Raw genomic sequence first — 14340 nt, 5'->3', positions numbered from 1 at the left:
TTTTATTTTTGGGGAAAAGAGTTAAGTCCCCCTTGCTCATTAAAGGGCTCTCTGTTGTGTATCTTTGATGCTGCTTTGGGCAGCTCTGCTACTTTGATCCTCTTAGCAACAGGCTCATTACAACATCCACCTCACTGAGTAACACTTCAAAGCTCTGCAAAGGACAAAGGGAGGAATTTAGAAACAGAGCCAAGTGGCTCTCAAGTATCTTGCCTAAATTAACTTTGTATTAAGTGTTACTGGCCCAGCTGCAATTTTGAGAGGAGGAAACAAAGCAGTAACTCTATGTGCTTCCTTCACGCATTTTATATCAACTAACAGATATGCTTGAAATCTTCTAGGACTCTCTGCCACAGCATCTGCTAAACAAGCAGATACCATAGTTGTTGTATCAAAGTTAGCAGTTGCTCTGAAGATGTAAAAAGGCAGATTGACATTGTCAATTGACTTAATTTGTATTGTTCAGAATGATAGAGCAAATATTAATCAGCCATAATAATGGAGATTACCAGAGGAAATAGGCAGTTCTCAAAATCATTATCTCCAGAACCAGCAGTAACCACATTCATCTTCAACACTTCCAGATCTATCCTTGCTGTAATGATTAGCATTATGGGTCTTTCTCCAGCCTAAATTTATTGCTTCTGACATGTTTGACTTAGTACTTGAGTCAGGAAGTCATTACTGTTACAATATAGTATTTTCACTATGTGCTTTCAGCACAAACTGCAGTGCAGTACTATTAACACAAGCTTCTTAAGCAGCCTTGTCCCAGTAAAGGTACAATGGCAATTAGAGAGCTCAGCCATACCCTGAGTGTCACAGTCAGGCTGCCTTGCAGGAGTGGGCAAATCAGCCTAGCCCTGGTGGGTCTGTGAGCTTGGACTCCCACCTTATATTGCCATAATCCCTGCTGCGAGAAGGATTTTTACTTTTGAAATATCAGGTGATGCTGGTTTGTGTGTTAATGATTCCTAACATAAACACTTTGCATAAGGTGCTGTAAGTCAAATGCAGATGCCATTCACTGCAGACTTTGAAAACCTCTATGTTGGTCTCTCTCAAAGACAGCAGAAAGACTTTCAGTTGAAAGTTATGATTTTTCTATTTATTCTGCCTTTTGAATCCTTTACCAGGAGGTTTTTCTGAACAAATCAGAGTACCATTTTCTGAGATCCCACTAAAATAATCTAATCCTTTCAATACTTTGCTACGCTTGAGACATTATTTAGAAAATTCTCCTTTAACTGACAGGTGTTTTACAGTACTCAGTGTTACAATGCAAGCTGTGCTTCTGCTTTGAATAGTGTAGTAAGAGTGTAATAAACAGAAAAAAAAAGTCACTAGGAAGCCTGCACCTCTTAGGCTGCAGGATGGAGGGTGCAGATGGCTGCCTTTTATCAGGGTTAAACTATGTTCATTATATAATTTACTGCTCCAGAAAAACTGTCATAGTACCTTGCTCACACATATTTCTACTCTATCTTCCTAGCAATCCTTAAAATGTACTTATGTGTCTCCCTGAACCATTAATTTCCTTCTTGCAAAGACTTATCAGTGAATATAAAAAATGAACTATGATTTTTTCCTAGGGGAAAAAAAAAGAGATAGCGCTTTATAAACTTTCCGTAATATACACAATTTCTTTGAAAATAAAGAAAATCAGATTTTATACACAATTGGTCTGCCCATATGCAATCCTTTGTGAGGTATGAATTCAGTGCTAATATAATTTCAAGCCCTTTGTCTTGATTCAACAGGACTCCCAGGAGTCTTCTGGGAAAACAGAGAAAGAAAACATGACTTGAATCTCTAACATGGATGAATTTTAGGTAGAACATTTGAGGACCAACAATGAAGCTGGTAATTGACTTATTAATTCCACTTAATGAGGAATCTACTTCCCAGCCACTCCAGCCCATATCAGCCTACCCTAATGAATTATATGGTGGCTGCCTGCTTCAATTTTGTGAATGATTTGTTCTCTGACGTTAAATTGTTAAATTGGAGATCAAGTATCACTTTCATTTCCCTGTCAATATCTCCTGGAGCTGGAGCATTCTCCTGGAGGCTACTGAGGGCTAGAGAGTTACTGCTGTTTTGGAAGCCAGAGTTACATGCTGTCCTGGATGTGGAGCCTCAGCACAATAATTTATTCTTCTTTATTTTTCTCTTCAGGGTAAGCCATATTCAAGTTGGCCTAATTTCTGAATTGATCAAAGCCTTCCACCCAGAAGGCCACTTAACTTTTGCACTTCAGTGACAAGTCTGGAGAATCCACTTGGCACAGGCAGAGTCCATGCTTGAGGTTAGGAGTGTAAGAGTGCAGACACCTGCAGTGTGACTTATGTCTTCATATATGTGTAATTTACCACCCTGCATACTGGGTAAACAAGAGATCCTAGATTTGTCCATGTCAGGTTTGCTTTGAATGTTGATACTTGCTCTGTCTGGAACATCAGGCATCTGTATAAACAGACTAGTGTTTTGCAATATAGCAGAAATGTGTACTGCATGCTGCATGAACTCTGGGATCAAATCTTCCCTTCAGGAAGTGGTCTTTAGATAGAGCAACACTTCACTGTTTCAAGTGAACCTGATCTCTGATGCAATTTCCCAAAGTAAAGATCAGCTTTTAATGCACTTTTATTCTCTCACTAGCCACAGAGCTTTTGGGCACGGTCAACAAATCTCAACAGCAATATTTTCTCCACCAGCATATCAGTGACAGAGCCAAACAGTGACAAATAGAGTCCTTTTATAAATGCAGTTATTCCTCACTACTTCATTCATATTTCTGTTGGCATGGGGATGCTGTCAACATTGTGATTTTGAAATAGCAGGGCACTAACACAGTGGTTGTTTCTTTTATGTAGAGAGGTATTTATTTCCCTGACTGTGCTAAGCAAAGCAGGAGATCTTGAGATATTCTAAAACATTCCACTTGTGAACCGACCTTTGTCATTTCTTTCTCTTAACTTATGGTGAAACTCAGAAGTATTTGAACAGAATACTTGCTGACTGACAATTTGCCTTGAGGAAATAAACTTCTGTTACTAAGCTCCTGGAAAAAGCTCTTTTGGGGCAATTGGAGGTTTACTGTCCTGATGTTGTGCATACCTTCCTGAGGGCAGTTCTTTCAAAGTTATATTTTGCTCTAAATTTCTCACCGTTTTAAACACAGTTGATCTTTAGGCAATGAAATATTGGTTTCTATTCACATCTGAGTTCTCAGTTCTGTCCCCTGAAGTAGATCTTAATCCATAATTCAGTTTATTTTTAATATCTGCTTCAGGCATCTCTTTATGGAGAAATAGACTGAATTTTACACAGTTGTTAGCATACCCAATGGAACATCCATGCCCACTATATGAGGAAACCCAAATTTTACTGATCATTTTAGTTGGCTCATAATGTTTAACAGCTCTCTGCCATGCTCAAACAAATAAGATTTTCCTTGGAAACACCAGGGCTTGTATTTCACTATCTATTACATTCTCCTACTTCTCCATTTCACTGTTGACTGAAGAAGATCCTAATAGAACAAATCATACTGTGTTTTAAAACCTGCTTACTAGAAATCCCAGTTTAGGTCTTGCCCAGTTTATTATATTCTATTTTCAGCTATGTATCAGCTTCTGTAACAGATACAAAACCAGCGAGTAGTAGTTTATATTGCATTATTCAGAAATCCTTTGATTTGGTCTGAATCTAGATCACAGATGAGTTTTTAAAAACTATTCTATTTGCAGCTGCTGTCCTTTGGACAGCTTTCCCTCCCCCTTAGTCCCTCTTAGAAAGATGTAACTGGTTTACTTGTGAGGCACCCCTACCAGCACTATGACTACATCTGATTCATCATGCAGTGTCCTGGAATGTCATCCTTCTACAACTTATAAATATATTTCTATTTTTAAAGCAACTTAATACTTCCTTATAAGGCAAAATCAAATCCTGATACATTTCTCAAAATTGTGACAAGTCTCTGGGAGACTGTTGCCTTACTCCACTTTTCAGTCCATACTAAGTTTCTCTCTCAAAATCTTAGGTTTATCAGCTTATGCAATTTTCAAAAGCTAAAAGGAATACATAGTGATAGGAAAATATTAATGAACTTGGGCTGCTTTCTCATGGGAATCTTGTTTATCTGTTTACTTTCTGAGTTAAAAACCCACTTGCTTTTATCAGGGAAGCTAAGAAATCAGAGGAAACTGTAAAAGACAAATAATGGAAAGGACTGACAAAATAGGACTGGAGGGAAAGTGCTAGGCTATTTTCTGCTTTTAGTTACAGCTAGACCTCATTTTACCCCCAAACTCACGGGGAACTCCATTCCCTTGTTCCTTTATGGCAGAAATAAAACCCAATGACCCCAGTTCTTTTCCAAAAGAAAGATTAAAAGGTACTTTTTTTTTTTTTCAATTTGACAAAATGCCATTTTAGAGGCCTCTAGATAAATAGATACTCTAAGCAGCCTAACATTTCTTGCATTGTGTGCAGGTTAGTTTCTAGATGACTGAGATGGTAATTTCATCTGAACTGTTCTATTCCAAAATAACTTGAGAGTTGACACCATACATTATCTAGGTGTAACGGTAGTAGATATATTCATTTCCCATCCTACCTTTTACAATTTTCCATAGCAGAAAAGCTTTTTTCTTCTCTTAATTGCACATGTTTAACAGAAGAAGTCTCAATTTTAAACACAACTTGTCATTTTGGAAAGAAAAATAAAACATATCTTAACACTTAGTAGTTTAAAAAGGAGCACATTGAAATATCTGTTTTTACTGACAACAGTTGAAATCAATTCTTTGGCAGGATGACACGTTCCACTTCCAAATGAATTCTGAAATCTCTATATGGATTTTTCTAAGGTATTTACTGAAATTATGAATCATATTTTGTAATTTATGAATCATTTGAAGATCTAAGGCAAATGAACACAGACAGATCCATAATAATGGAATTTCAAAATTATATCTGCCTCATGGGTTTATCAAGATTATGTACCCAGACTGAATGCATTATATTTAGCTGGTTGTTTTCTTAGTACAAGAACAAGCACCTTAAGGCTGATAACAATGGTGTGCATAAATCTAGAACCTCTAGTAATTATAATTTTTTTTCTACTAATTCATAATGTTCTCCCATGTTTGTGCATTTTGGGATAGACGGTCAGCTGTTAATCTGCTAAAGTATGTGGAATGAGATCTCTTACATCACCTGGGATTAACATGCCATTTACATGGTTGCTAAATGATGGATGAGACGGTGGAGGCTGAGGACTGGGTACTCTCAGTGGCTGGTCCTGATGTTGCTTGTGAGACCTCTGGGTTCCTCTGGCTGCTGTAGGGTCAGTCTAGTGTGCCAGGCACTAGACAAAAAGTCTGCCAGTTTCTTTCTGCAAGATGAAAAATGAGATGGTAGGGTCCAGTGATTCAAAGAGATTAATGTGACCAAACTGAGACACTGAACTGAGCAGGCATAATTCACAAACTAGTGTTACTCCAGGTAACATGGCAAAGTGCCCTGGCCCAGAGAGATCTAGTTTTGATGTACTGGCATCTGAATGAGAAAAGTAGACTTTAGAGTCACATAATTTGTTTCCCACTCTGACCCCTCTTAAGATACTGGATAGGGTTCACAGGAGGGCACAGAGGTTTAATGCCAAGGCTGATGAAAATTGACCCATTTCAGTTTACCTGGGACAGGCAAAATGGATTTTAAAGAAACTGTGGCAGTAAAGCCACATGTTTCAACTGATCAATGGATCTAAAATTGAATCTCTTGAAGACAGCAGGTGGGCAACAGAGCAAAGCTGTCATAATATGATGGAACAAATAAGGACATTTCCAAACCAAATAAATAAAAAGATGAAAGAATAACAAAGAGCACCTTTATAAAATTGGGCAACAAAGGGCTATGGACTCAGCCACAGTTCTATCTTTTTGCAATCACCAGCACTGTTATGAGCCATAAACCAACAGTAGCTCACTGAATGACCTACACATTGACTGCAAGTACAGTGGTAGAATGAGACACAAGGCATTTTTATCAATTCAATGAAAGTATGAGGTAAATACACCGGGTTGAGGTACTGATATATCTCTTTTTGTATTATATGGAAACTAAATTGGTCTCACCAGTATTAAAAGTGTGATTTAGAGTCGCCTCTGAGGTGCATGGATTCTACAAGCTTCAGTCTCAAAACGATACAATTATTAATGCTGAAGGCTGGTCACAGTGCTCTGCCTACAATTTCTAGACTGAAACTGTTGCTGAGGGAACAGATATATCTTTTTCTACCTATATAAATGCAAAGTAATTCTATAGGGGTTCATGTCAGATTAGCTAACTTGGTTCACATTTTAAATCAATGCAAGATGTTAGAAGTGGTCCTAGGTTCCAGATACAAAGATTTCTTATAGTACTTAGTCATGGGTATGGAAGAACATTTGATTCTAATTGTTCTATTTTTCCATCTTAACTCATCTAACACCTGTATTACCAGGCCCATGCTGGAGGTCCATGTCTCCACCATCACCCTTCTTCCTCAACTTGCAGATAAATATAAGTGCCTTGGTATAGAAGGCCACTAAACTTAAAAACAACAGTTGTGAATCAAATGTGGAGAAACTGGTCAAAAATGCTGTCTGTAATTTGCTAAGTCTCACTTATACAAGGATTATAATACTTTTGGAACTGCTTTGGAAGTGGTACCCTGCTACTTCTATACTCTTCTCTTTTTTTCTTTTTCTTTTTCTTTTTCTTTTTCTTTTTCTTTTTCTTTTTCTTTTTCTTTTTCTTTTTCTTTTTCTTTTTCTTTTTCTTTTGTTCCCCCTTTCCTCCTAAAAAGCAGGATTTAAATTGCAGTTTCTGTCTGGAATTACTCGTCCTTTAGACAAAATGGTGTTTTCTTTCTCAGCAGGTACAGCTGCAAACACTGAACTGAAGTGCTTTCCAGACAAGATCACAGCACATGGATGGTATGAGGTGGCCAGTTGCAGGTAGAATCAGCTGGCAATACCTGATGTGGTTTACAAGAGTCAGGTGTGAAATATTTTGCAGGCTAACAACTTCCCAGATATTTTCTTTCTTTCAGAGCTGTATTTCTGCCCACCTTGGGTAGCTGCATTTGTAAGATGACATGCAACACTCCATACCGCTCCAGTTTGAACACGGCATCAGCCCTGCACTAACCATGGCCACAGAGCTTCCAGGCAGCTCACAGCCAGGCTGAACCCTGGTTCTTAGAGCCCAATCAGACAGCACTCACACGGGCCTGAAAACCCCTAGATAGAATTTAACCTTCATTATGTCAAAGGGGCCTTTGAATATCCATTTCTTTTCAAAAATAATGGCTCTGAAAGTTCCCAGCATTGGCTATGTGGTAACATTTTGCTTCCACCAGTCTCACCTATAAAGTTAAAGGTCAGGATTGAGTGGATGAGTTGATTGTAGCACAACGTAATGTCTACTGTCCTATTCTTACTCTTAGAAGGAGTTAGAACTCTTTATCCACATTTTATATTAATTTATACCTAAAAATTAATTAGCAAAATTTATTTGCTAATTATTTTCTTCTTCATCTTTCTATACCCTGACACCTTAATCTTGCAGACATCTTACTACTTTAATGAGAAATAGCTCCCTCTCTTTACCATGCTTGCTTTCCATCTCTTAACACTGAGGCATCAGATGATTGTTCACTTTGCAAGACTTGAAAATGTTGTGTCGTGCTTCTCTTTTGAAGAATACATTTATATTAACAAAGCTGAAACCAGGAGCACTAATGACAGCCTTGCAAACATGATTATTAGCTGAGACACAAGCACAGTCACGCTCTTGAATACATCACCCAGGTATTATTTTCAGCTCCAGACCTGAAAGCTATTTCCATATTCTACAGACAAAAACATGACACCTATCTCTAGGAGAAGCAGAACCAATCTAATATCTGTGGAAATACAATGCATCTTGTAAATTACGCTGTTTCAGGGATATCTATAAACTCTCTGTCTGGAAGGTAGTCCATTAATTCCAGTTCCTATAAAGTCCATCATCTACTTAAGACATGGAAAAGCTTTTAGCTTTGGCTCTCAAGAGACAAGGTGTTCTGAGAAAACAAACAATTCAGCTCTGTCAAGCTAGTGCTCAAGACCTAGTTCCTGAAGGGAAAAACAAAGCCAACTCAAACCAGCAACGTGTTGAATTTGCTTTTAGTATATCTTAAAAAAATCCTAATAAGAAAATCCAGGTGACTAAATAAAACATAAGCTATTGCGCTAGTAATGTGACAGAAAGAATTAGTTGCGGGCAGGCTGCACTCACAGCACTCTGAGAAAAGGCAACAGTGCAGGTCTTGGTTTCTCTCTGTGAGCTGAAGTTGACAGGAGTAGGAGGAGAATTATTGGGCCACTGCTGAACAGAAAAGATGCTGCCTGTACACCAGATACACCTTGCCTTTTCATGCCAGGTTAACTGTTCCATGGCTGAAATATAGAGTGTATTGTTAAAAGAAATCCTAACTCTATATGGGAAAAAGGAACTACTATTTTTATTTGAGCAGAGAAGGCTGTTGTCTGACGCTAGTGGGTCTTATGCAACAAAGATTGCCTGCTTCTCCCAGATAAGAATCATGCACAGTGTTATCTGTTCTAGGGTAATACCCAGGTTGGGAATCCAGCAACCTCTCCATTTTTAAAGTCCTGTTGGAGCTTTGACTGCAGTGTGCTGTCTTGGTTTGAAAGACATGTGTGCCTGCCAAGGAAGGTGGGGAACTCCCTTGGAATATGACCCCCTTTCTCTCCAGATTATTTTAACTTTGAAGTTAAGGGGCTTTCAGGCAAAGATAGGGGGAAAGGAATGACAGTTATTTACCAGTGTGTATAACAAGACAAGCAGTCCCATCAGCAGCAGCAGGATCCGTGCAGCAACACAAAGGCCCCACAGCCTCTCGGCCCTCGGGCCTTTCCCCTCTGGAGCAGTTCCGGGCACGGCCAGCAGGGGCGCTGGTGGCTCCCGGCCGGGCAGGGTGGGTGCGATGATTCCCCCGCGCCTGCAGGGGGCGCTGTGGTGCCAGCTCTGCCTCCTCTCCATGCGGCCATGGCGGCTTGGGCGGCAGAAAGAGATGGGGAAGGGGCTTCCTTTACAAACTCACAGACACAGCTGATCCCAGTGCCCCCTCTGGATGGCAAAGGGAGCTGTAGTAGGAACCTCGTAAGCAGCAAGCTGGAATGGCAGGGAGAAGTGTAGCCGACTCCATGGAGCTTGCTAAGGCTCCGTGGCATGCTGAGATTTAACAGTAAGAACTGCGGAGTCATGATGAGACAGCAAAATAAGCTCCTGTCTTCTGCCTCGACCCATAGCTTATCTCTGTAACCCCATAGGCCACTTTTCCCCTAACCCTTACTATTAGACAAGTTTAGATCCCCCCATACCCTATAAAAAGGGGCTGTTTTAGCCCATTCGGGAGAAGAAGAGCTGTTGCTAGAACCCTTCACAGACCCCTCAATAAACCATCACTGTGGAACTGCCAAGATGCTCCTTCTCCTTGTCTGCTTCTGCCCCAGCCAAAGGCACCCTAGAAAGCAAGCTCGAGCTGAAATCCTAAGAGAGCTGAGAATCACTAAAGAGCTGAAATTCACTAAGCTTGCTTAGGGTGGCCAACAGCTACGAGCTGACTGAGTATTCGGGCACTCTGTCTCCCAGAAGGCCTGAGTTATCCATATAGGCCTGCATCGCTCAGAGATAAGCCCAATCTTAGGATTTGGGTCTTATCAGAGGAGCAAAATCCTGGAGTGGTCACTGAGATGTGTCAGAAACTCTGCAGCTGTAACAGGAGGTGGTCCCTGCAGGCTGAGGGAGCGTGGCTACAGTCTAGCAAAAAACTTTAGAGCAGTAGCAGAGACACACTGTCTCTGAGAGAAGAGGCTCCCTCAGAGTGGGAAGGGGCTCAGGGCCCCAGGGTTTCCCCTGAGGCACCCAAGCACATGGTGAAGGTTCTTTTATTTTTAGTGAGGTAGGGTATTAGTGAGTCCCAGTTTGATGGCTGCTCTCACAAGCAAAGGCTCAGCCACAGCAGGAGAAACGGGACAGGGCTGGGCTCTGGCAGCAGCAGCAAATTCCCCCCAAGTAAGCAGTAACTTGCCCATCCTCCTCCAAATGGACAGTGAGAGAGTGAGGAGCTGTGCCGCTGCTTCCCCCAACCCACATCTCCTGGTATCTCTGCCCTCCCCTAGAGAATGACCCTCAGTCACTACAGTAAAGCCAGCTGCACTCCTCCCCCTCCTCTGTGGTTCCTTCTTTTGTCCCTTTTAAATACTGGTTGTTATTGTTGCTCAGCAGGAAAGTGGGAGAAAATTCCCTAAGAGAAGGAAAAAAACCCGAAAAAGTCTAACCTCCAACATATGCCAAGTCTGCATCTTTGTAATACCAGCACTTATGTAAACAGTAAATCTGTCCAGACTCAGGCTCTGAACCAGTGACACAACTCCTTGATCTCCTCTATCTCACAGCCTGCCAAAAGTAAGCCAGACCAGTTGAAATTGCTTTAGATGGCTGCTTCTCAGGTTTGGTTGGACAGGGTAATATACTAATTCATTCTTTTTCAGAGCTCAATGAGAAGAGCTTTCCTTGTGAAGACTGTTCTATAAATTTTTTTTCTGAATCCAATAAATTTATTTCACCGTTTCTTCTCTGTCAGTGTTACAATGTTGACAAACTTTGCCTGGCACACTGTTTTCACTTATTTTGTCCATAGTATAATCAGACTGTCTGGAAATACACACTGTAATTACAAGTTTTATCACACAGAAAAATTAGTTGTCTGATTACAATTTGGCAGTACCTTCTAAATTTAGCATGTTAGTGCTGTTATTCTAACAACTATTCTATGCAATGTTACATTTGTCTGCAAGTTGAGGAGGAGGGGTGATGGTGGAGACATGGACCTCCAGCATGGGCCTGGTAATACAGGTGTTAGATGAGTTAAGATGGAAAAATAGAACATTTAGAATAAAATGCTGAATAGCAAAAGGCATAAAAGTTATTCTGCTGTCTGATGGTTTGAGCTGAGGTGCAGTGATTTTATGTGTGCAACTGTCCTAGTTCAAAGCAACAATATATTTTATGTGCCTATGTTTATCTTATTCCCTACTGACTTTCTCACTGTTCTCGAGAAACAAAACAATTAAAAATGATCTTTGACAATTAACCTGATTTGTTGTTCCAAACACAGTTTCTGCATACCCTGAGCTAGCCTTCATATCTTCCTCAACAATGGTATTTTTGAAGATCAAATGTTCCTACTATAATACTTCTTTTTTTTTCTGTGTGTGTGCATGTGTGTTTGTTTCTTCCAGGTTATCTGGATTTTGAGTCATGAAATGTCCTGAAACAATGGGAACTGCACCAGATGTGGTAGAGCTCTTCTAGACCACAGCAAGAAGTTCTTTAAGTACTGAAATTCATTGCAGAAGTCCAGCACTTACTTCAAAGCTGGACAGTGTATCACAGTGACTATTGCAAGCTCATCACTAGTAAAACTCATCTAACTTTATGTTTGCTTGTACAAATTCAGATAACTGTAGTGGCTCTGTAATATATGTAAAATAAAAGTCTTTGGTCAGGATGAAGTGCTCGCTAAATTGCTGGTGTGATAGTGTGGCTGACTTCAAAACAAATACCCACTGATTATTTCATTCATTTAGCAAGAGATTACCCCAAACCTGGCCTAGCACACAATGATTTGTGACCCTAAAATTTGAGGAGAAGCTCTATCATAGATTAGAACTAATTCAAAGCCTCTATAGGATTTTCTATTGCTATTACCCATATACTATGGCAGTTCTTCTTCCCTCTGGCCACAATGCATGTTAGTGAAGCTAAAATTTATTTCCTGAAGCCATACTGCCTTTAGCAATTTCACATAGCTCTAAATTATGTGTAAATATCTCATTTCTTAATGATGTTAATGTTGCTGAGTGTATAGGTCTGTAGTACTCAGAGTTTTATGAATAAATATCATCTCTAAATTACTCATCCTCTTTGAGCAGTAATCACTCAGACTCTCAAGCAAGCAGAAAAAAATTCTTGTGCTATTTTCTCCTCAATTTACTTGAATTTCTAAAGCCTTGCAAGCTTCACATACTTTTAATGGTCTGTCTGCTTCAGCATTATCATGAAACTTTTAACACTTCACCTTTGCATTCTTCAGGATGTGACCTTCAGCTTTCTCTGGAAATACTAAGACAAGAATTAATTCTGCCTCTCCAACAATATCAAGTTTTCCTGTCACCAGCATCCTACTTGTGTTCTGTAATGGTCCTATTAAGTCCTTCTTGATAGTTTGCTTATCTCCATACATTCACTTTATAATTTCCTTTCTATATTATATCCTGTATAAAAAAAAATCCTTAAATGAATACATTTTTAAAACTCTCCTTGATCCCTTGTTTACACTTCAGTTTTTCAAAAAGATAATACCTGACCAGGTGATTATGAAATAAATATTTTAAAAATTACAAAAAACCTATACAAAAGTATTTTTTAAGAAAATATGCTGTGTAAAAAATAAACTACTCAAAAGTTCTTCCTTATGCCACTTAACCCTGTATCCTCTCTCCAGAATTATCCTTTAATACTACTTTTACATTATCCTGAAAAAAAAGCTTGAAAAGTTGCTGTAATATGGGAAAGTGTTAGCTCTAATAGCACATCTGCTTGGGATACAGCACTCCTTCTTCAGAGGAATGTAATCTAGTCTTTTATTAATAATACAAGGTATCTCCAGAAGGAGATGGTGAGGAGACCTGAACTTTTCTGTTTTGAGTTCACTTTGTTAAAAAAGGTGAATTCCGGGATTGTGTCTGTCGTCCAAGTAATCAAAATCACCATTTCTCTACTTCTCTACAAGATTATCTACAGCTGGTTTGCCTGCCCTCATTTTATATCAATTTTATGGATTTTATTCATGTGTTACTCCTATGGCCTGAACTGATTAATTTATGGTTTTTGCTGTAATACACAGAAAAATTTGCTTGAAATCTTGCAGAAGAGTTTTACAGTTACTGAATGAAAAATGAGCTGTCAGGACTAGATGTATTTTTTTAAAATGGATTAAGTGTCTAAATATTTAGCTGGGCTAGTATTTCAGTTGTGTTTAGGTGACTAACCATCCATGGTACTGTACCTTCAAAGTTTCCTGCAGCAATTATCCAGATTATTGGACATGAAACATCTTTCCAAACTCTTGCCTTTGCAAGATGGAATTCCAGAGTTTGCTAAGATGTTTGTGAAATTTCTACCAATTCTCTGGTTTAGCCAAAGGAATATTATGGATATTATGGACCCATACATCATTGTGAAAATCGATTACAGATGTTTGTAACAAATACTATCCATCTTACTTTTAAAGTCTTCTTCAGGTTTATCCACTGCTGTTTATTAGGTCTTTCAGATATTTTCATTGCTCCTTTCCATGATGCCGTTACCCATACACTGGCTGAGGTCTATACAGTGCTGATTTACACAGATGCTCCTTTCCTGGCATTGCAATGGAGAGATCAGACTGAAACTGAAAATCAGACTTTTCAGGATTTTGAAAGCTACTCTTTCAGACCTAGGAACTGGATTTTGTTTGGTTGTCTTCATAAATTCCCATTTTTGAAAGCTTTTTGAGAGCTGCGATTTAACTTCCTTTTGTAAGCAAGTGAATAAAAGCAAAATCTTTCAAATGTTTTGAGAAAAGGAGTAGAACAGAAGCAGATACTTCTGTGGTCAAAATATACTGGAAGATCTTAGTCTTTAGACAAGTTCTCATTTAAAGTTTTGTTGAGAGAAACAGGTTCTAGTAAATATCTTAATTTAGGTGAAGCAGCATGTTTTGCTATAAACTACGATTAGTTGAAAACATCCCAGACCGCTTCAGCAGGAACACAGAAATTATGCCATGTTGTTAGGCTGGTTTGCAGTCTGCTGACTGCAGAATGCTTTTATTTTGTTTCAGCATCTGCACAAGAAACGTGCTGTTGCTTTGAGCTCAAATCATCAAAAAAGCAAAGGAAGAAGCTGCAGCTTCTCATCAGGTCCTTTCTTCCCCAGTTCTGCCAGGTGACTGTCTCTGTTCTGCTGCTTCCAGGAGTTTCTCTCTTGCCTATACTGCTGGCTACTAATTGATCTCCTGCAGCATTTTTCCTAGCTTCTGTTCCACTCTGTTCCTTGGTCTTCAGTGTGGACCCTGGGACCCCTTTCTGCTTGTCACTTGAAGCATCCAGACAGCCCCAGTCCATATGCTGTGTATTTCTCCTACTCCCCTCACCCCAGGACTCTTTTTTG

The sequence above is a fragment of the Molothrus aeneus genome, chromosome 4 (genome assembly GCF_037042795.1).
Source record: "Molothrus aeneus isolate 106 chromosome 4, BPBGC_Maene_1.0, whole genome shotgun sequence".
Lineage (NCBI taxonomy): Eukaryota > Metazoa > Chordata > Aves > Passeriformes > Icteridae > Molothrus > Molothrus aeneus.
Note: the sequence above shows the minus strand (reverse complement) of the source record.